Source organism: Schistocerca piceifrons, unplaced genomic scaffold (assembly GCF_021461385.2).
Source record: "Schistocerca piceifrons isolate TAMUIC-IGC-003096 unplaced genomic scaffold, iqSchPice1.1 HiC_scaffold_1683, whole genome shotgun sequence".
NCBI classification, from domain to species: Eukaryota; Metazoa; Arthropoda; class Insecta; order Orthoptera; family Acrididae; genus Schistocerca; species Schistocerca piceifrons.
Genome location: NW_025727549.1, coordinates 434,229 through 441,220, shown reverse-complemented (window position 1 = coordinate 441,220; position 6,992 = coordinate 434,229). Strand labels below are relative to the sequence as shown.

General features: G+C 47.4%; 3 non-coding genes across 3 annotated transcripts; 1 reads left to right on the top strand and 2 right to left on the bottom strand.

Annotated features, from left to right (window-relative positions):
- Positions 1–717: 717 nt before the first annotated feature.
- Trnas-cga lies at positions 718–792 on the bottom strand. Its single transcript has one exon. It is a non-coding gene; the product is annotated as a tRNA-Ser (tRNA).
- A 226-nt stretch (positions 793–1,018) lies between these two features.
- On the bottom strand, positions 1,019–1,093 carry Trnas-cga. The gene has a single exon. It is a non-coding gene; the product is annotated as a tRNA-Ser (tRNA).
- A 145-nt stretch (positions 1,094–1,238) lies between these two features.
- On the top strand, positions 1,239–1,313 carry Trnas-cga. Its single transcript has one exon. It is a non-coding gene; the product is annotated as a tRNA-Ser (tRNA).
- Positions 1,314–6,992: the final 5,679 nt, after the last annotated feature.

Sequence of the window (6,992 nt, the reverse complement as noted above, 5' to 3'; positions counted from 1 at the left end):
CGGGGCGCTGGCGCCCCAGGGGCACAGTTTGGACGAGCCTGCTCTAGCACTACACAAGAAATTTGATTTAATACGAGCGTTCTTATCTCAAAAGGTAGATATGTATCCTTAATATTGTATTGTATGTTAACCGGGGGTCTAGAAACGAGGGAGGGGCTCCGTCCCCGCCACAGCCGCAGTGGTCCACAACCCCACAACGACTACCGCAGTCCACTTCAGCCCTCCGCCGCCCCATACCGAACCACTCTTTCAGGGTTACTGTGCGGTTCGGCCCCCGGTCGACCTCCCCCCCCCCCCCCTCTCCCCCCATTCAACGTCTCACATCAGACGAGTGTGTAACCCCTATGTTTGCGTGGTACAGTAATGGTGGTGTACGCGTATGTGGAGAACTTGTTTGCACAGCGATTGCAGACGTAGTGTAACTGAGATGGAATAAGAGGAACCAGCCTGCATTCGCCGAGGCAGATGGGAATCCGCCTAAAAACCGTCCACAGACTGGCCAGCTCACCGGACCTCGACACAAGTCTGCCAGGCGGATTTGTGCCGGGGACCAGGCGCTCCTTCCCAGTCTGGAAAGCCGTGGGGTCTAACGACGCACGGCCAACTGGGCGGGCATCCTCAGCATTCTTTTATATACACATAAGGAATATAGAATGAGATTTTCACTCTGCAGCGGAGTGTGCGCTGATATGAAACTTCCTGGCAGATTAAAACTGTGTGCCCGACCGAGACTCGAACTCGGGACCTTTGCCTTTCGCGGGCAAGTGCTCTACCAACTGAGCTACCGAAGCACGACTCACGTCCGGTACTCACAGCCTTACTTCTGCCAGTATCTCGTCTCCTACCTTCCAAACTTTACAGAAGCTCTCCTGCGAACCTTGCAGAACTAGCACTCCTGAAAGAAAGGATAATGCGGAGACATGGCTTAGCCACAGCCTGGGGGATGTTTCCAGAATGAGATTTTCACTCTGCAGCGGAGTGTGCGCTGAAATGAAACTTCCTGGCAGATTAAAACTGTGTGCCCGACCGAGACTCGAACTCGGGACCTTTGCCTTTCGGGGGCAAGTGCTCTACCAACTGAGCTACCGAAGCACGACTCACGCCCGGTACTCACAGCTTTACTTCTTTCTTTCAGGAGTGCTAGTTCTGCAAGGTTCGCAGGAGAGCTTCTGTAAAGTTTGGAAGGTAGGAGACGAGGTACTGGCAGAAGTAAAGCTGTGAGTACCGGGCGTGAGTCGTGCTTCGGTAGCTCAGTTGGTAGAGCACTTGCCCGCGAAAGGCAAAGGTCCCGAGTTCGAGTCTCGGTCGGGCACACAGTTTTAATCTGCCAGGAAGTTTCACATAAGGAATATGTTTAAATTTTCAGGAAGTCTGTTCATTTATGGGTGCATAACTCACTGTAAGTGTACTTGGAACATGTTTTAGTTTTCGAGGAATGTAAGAATGCATTTCAGCTCTCAGGCAACAGAGATACCTGAAACCACCATTTCTGTTTGATTGTTGTAGTATCATCTGAGTTTATTTCTCTGTCGAAGACCACATATGAAAAAAAAGAAAAAAAGTTCTAGCAGAGATCTTCATCATTATCAGCGCCAACGAAGATGGAAATGTGCACCTCATGGCGCGCTCCAAGTAACGAGAAGTGGAATTAGTAAACAAAGAAAGAATAGTCCTTCACGCATGTCAATTAATTGTACTTGAAAACAAGTGCATTGAAGCCAGGTGTGTGTGTGTGTGTGTGTGTGTGTGTGTGTGTGTGTGTGTGTGTGTGTGTGTGCGTGCGCGTGCGTATAAAGTATGGTATAATGGTTAGCACTCTGAATCCAAAGGAAACAAAAGTCGGTAGAGCACATGCCTGCAAAAGGCAACGGTTCCGATTCGATTATCAGTCCGGCATACAGTTTTAACCTGCCAAGAAATTTCATATCAGGGTACACTCCGATGCTGTATGAAAATTTCATCTTGGAAACATCCTACAGGCTGTGGTTAAGCCATAACTCCGCAGTATTCTTTTTTCCACGATGCTAGTCATGCATGCTTCGTAGAAGAGCTTCTATAACTTTGGAAATGAGGTATCTCCGCAAGCAAAGCTGTGAGAAGGCGTCGTGAGTCGTGCTTGGGTGGCTCAACTACAAGAAAACAAGACTAATGGTTCAAATGGCTCTGAGCACTATGTGACTCAACTGCTGAGGTCATCAGTCCCCTAGAACTTAGAACTACTTAAACCTAACTAACCTAAGGACATCACAAACATCCATGCCCGAGGCAGGATTCGAACCTGCGACCGTAGCGGTCTTGCGGTTCCAGACTGCAGCACCTTTAACCGCACGGCCACTTCGGCCGGCAAACAAGACTAGATCCCTCAACTGCTTCCAAAGCGTGCAGTTTATAAGTATCTATGTTCTTAGTAGAAAGTGTTACCGAAACCCACTGACACTGCTCACAAGCTTCTTGTTGCCATATATTGTTTTTTTTTTTTTAAAGGAAATATCTTCAAAACTCCAGTTCAGATAACACTGGCTCGCAATGCAGTCAGGTTAGGTACACTACTGGCTATTAAAATTGCTACACCAAGAAGAAATGAAGATGATAAACGGGTATTCATTGGACAAGTATATTATACTAGAACTGACATGTGATTCCATTTTTACGCAATTTGAGTGCATAGGTCCTGAGAAATCAGTACCCAGAACAACCACCTCTGGCCGTAATAACGGCCTCGATACGCCTGGGCATTGAGTCAAACAGAGCTTGGATGGCGCGTACAGGTGCAGCTGCCCATGCAGTTTCAACACGATACCACAGTTCATCAAGAGTACTGACTGGCGTATTGTGACGAGCCAGTTGCTCGGCCACCATTGACCAGACGTTTTCAGTTGGTGAGAGATCTGGAGAATGTGCTGGCCAGCACAGCAGTCGAACATTTTCTGTATCCAGAAAGGCCCGTACAGGATCTGCAACATGCGGTCATGCTTTATCCTGCTGAAATGTAGGTTCGCAGGGATCAAATGAAGGGTAGAGGCACGGGTCGTAACACATCTGAAATGTAACGTCCACTGTTCAAAGCGCCGTCAACGCGAACAAGAGGTGACCGAGACGTGTAACCAATGGCACCCCATACCATCACGCCGGGTGATACGCCAGTATGGCGATGACGAAAACACGCTTCCAATGTGCGTTCACCGCGATGTCGCCAAACACGGATGCGACCATCATGATGCTGTAAACAGAACCTGGATTCATCCGAAAAAGTGACGTTTTGCCACTCGTGCACTCAGGTTCGTCGTTGAGTACACCATCGCAGGTGCTCTTGCCCATGATGCAGCGTCAGGGGTAACCGCAGCCATGGTCTCCGAACTGATAGTCCGTGCTACTGCAAACGTCGTCGAACTGTTCGTGCAGATAGTTGTTGTCTTGCATACGTCCCATCTGTTGACTCAGGGATCGAGACGTAGCTGCACGATCCGTTAGAGCCATACGGATAAGATGCCTGTCATCTCGACAGCTAGTGATACGAAACCGTTCGGATCCAGCACGACGTTCCGTATTACCCTCCCGAACCCACCGATTCTATATTCTGCTAACAGTCATTGGATCTCGATCAATGCGAGCAGCAATGTCGCGATACGATAAACCGCAATTGCGATAGGCTACAATCCGTCCTTTATCAAAGTCGGAAACGTGATGGTACGCATTTCTACTCCTTACACGAGGCATCACAACAACGTTTCACCAGGCAACGACGGTCAACTGCTATTTGTGTATGAGAAATCTGTTGGAAACGTTCCTCATGTCAGCACGTTGTAGGCGTCTCCACCGGGGCCAACCTTGTGTTAATGCTCTGAAAAGCTAATCATTTGCATATCACAGCATCTTCTTCCTGTCGGTTAAATTTCGCGTCTGTAGCACGTCGTCTTCGTGGTGTAGCAATTTTAATGGCCAGTAGTGTATAAGGATGTACGCACTCAGCGTCTTGCGGTCTTCATACATAGAACATCCAAAATAATCAGCAGCAACCAGACTGGGATATACGAGAGACTATTCACCTCCTTAGTACCTCAGGATGTGACGCCGCCAATCAACGTTGGGCACACCATCCAAAGGCTGGGATGCGTCAGCGTCTACTTCACGGAAACCAACTGCCTGCACCTGTCACCTCATCATTTTAGTACCTCTACACCTTACTTTGAACTGACAAAGAGACAACAACGAAATCCAATCGAAAAGAAAAACCGGGATAGAGCACGGAAACGTATATAGGCGAACATCACCATCCCCGTTCATATGTCGGTCATAGCTGCTGTATGGTATGACATTGTAAATAAAAAGATCTCTACAGGCGAAAAGATGCATAAAATTAAACTACGCCCTACACCATACTATAACCAATGTCATTTTATAGACACAATGACTCACACCTTCGTTTGTGGAGAGAACATCGTGATATGGAACTGGACGAGGAAAAAGTTATCGATTATTAACAGGACGACAGAGAATGCGATCACCGTGGACGATGTGTTACACCCGGACTAGCACTTGTTCCCTGCCGCGAAGAACAATAGTTATACCTGGCCCTCGGACAACGTGCGTACTGTACATTGTCACCCAACAGCATGCACTCCTCAAAGCGTTCATTTTGTATGTTCAGGAGCAACATCGTAATTTGGAAAAAGATCCTAAGTACAAACGGTTGTTCCAAAACTTTTTTATTTGCGTTTTACCTCAAAACTGAGAGTCATTCCACATCGTACAGGATGTCCGAAAAGTCTTTCCCTGATTACAAAAATTGATAACTCAGGCTAGAAGTAAGATACACATATGAAACTTCTGTCTAATTGTTCACAAACTATCAAAGTTTTTTTTCACACATCAGTAAACTTCCACATCAGCACCCTTGGTAGCACGTAGCACATCTAGGCGATATTTAATTCCCGTCCACACATTAGCCAACATCACTGGAGGGATCGATTCAACGACTGTGGTTATCCGTTGCCGCAGGGTTTCAAGATCTGGTACACGTGTTCGGTAGACCTCGTCCTTGACATAACCCCATAAACAGAAGTCTAATGGGGTTATGTCAAGAGAGCGTGGAGGCCAAACCGTTGGCCCATCACGACCAATCCATCGCCCAGGAAAGGTCGTATCGAGATAGGCACGGACGTCCAAACCCCGATGAGGCGGTGCACCGTCTTGCTGAGACGAGACATCGGGGTGATACTGAAGCAGCTGAGGAACAGCATACAGTTGCAACACGTCCAGATACACTGCAGATGTGATGGTTGCCTCAGTGAAGAAGAATCGCCCGATAATTCGATCGTGCAATAGCGCGCACCAAACATTCCCCTTTGGACTGCCTCTGGTGCACTCCGTGACCTCGCCAGGGGTTGTGAACCCCAAATGCTCTCATTCTGGCGATTCACTACTCCACTGACAAAAAACGTTGCTTCGTCAGAAAAGGCAATTGGTCTGAGATAACCATCATCGTCCTCAATATGTAATAGCATTTCGACGTGTACTGTCATTGGGCAACAAGGCCTGAACGATTTGCGCTTTGTATGCACGAAACAAAAACCTTTGTGTAAAATGTCATGGAGAGAGCTTTTTGGCATCTGTAACTCACGTGAGACCCTGCGCACCGATTTCTTCGGACTTCGCAGAAAAGACTGCCTTACAGCTTCCACCCTGTCTGCTGAGGTACTTGGTCGACCAGGCCTCGGAAGGTCAGCAACCGATCTTGTGTTCTTGACCTTCTCATTCCAGGCTTTAATGCTCTTGACATCAGGTGGATTCCGTCCAAATGTTGTCTGGAAGTGTCTCTGCACAGTGGTTGGTGATCGTGTCTCATGGTACCACAGGACACACTGTGCCTTCTCCTGATTGGTTAACATGGCTTCTTGGGCACTGCACCTCATCCACTACTTACGTACTGTGAACCTACAACAGAAAAAAAACTTTGATAGTTGTAAACAATCCGACACACGTTTCATATTTGTATCTTACTTCTAGCCTGAGTTATCAATTTATGCAATCAGGGAAAGTCTTTTCGGACACCCAGTATTACTTCATGTTCGGAAAAGTATCTTCCACATAGCTGACGAGCGCAAGCACAACAAAGTCACATGTACACACGCCAGTCGAGAAAACTGTAAATAGTCAAACGAGAAATGTTATGTAATTTGTTGGAGGATTTTTTTTTTTTTTGCTTTTTTTTCTTTATTTTAAACTGACGCTTACATATTGCTGCAAAGTAAATTTCATTTCCAAATGGTGAGAAGCTACCACCACAGGAGAAGCAACTTTCCTTCCGTTTCTTTAAGTTTATTTGTTGTGAATAGCATTCATCCACAACATTCATCTGGATATTAAGAGAAGAAACCCATTACATGAACGTGATACCCTCCTCATATTCTGATGCGCCCAAGCTGGGAGAAAGGATGTTTCAGAGTGTGACGCTGAGACTTCAGAGAAGTTAACAGAGAAATCCAAACTCGGGAAACCAGAGTGTGGATACATACTTGCCGCGAAATGGAAAAACAAGAAACTACCCTTCGAGAAGACCAACTTGGAGCACTCACTGAGCTGGGATTTCTCGTGCAGCGGAGGCGGGCGTAGACGGCTGCGGCTACACTTCACGCGGCTACAACATTCACCTGTCCGCCACCGGTAGCTGAGTGCTACACCGTACGGTGGCTCGGCGTGTTCGGTCAGAGGGGTAGCTACCCTCTGTAATCAAAAAAAAAACTGAGTGAACGGATCAACGAACAACCTGAACGGGTGTCATGAGAAGTCCGCCCCGAACGTATACAACGAACAAAATGGGATCAACAAAGGAAAACACAGTGGTCAGCGTGACACAATGTCAATCCTAAGGGCCCGGGTTCGATTCCCGGCTGGGTCGATGATTTTCTCCGTTCAGGGACTGGGTGTTGTGTTGTCCCAATTATAATAATTTCATCCCCATCAGCGCGCAAGTCGCCGAAGTGGCGTCAGCT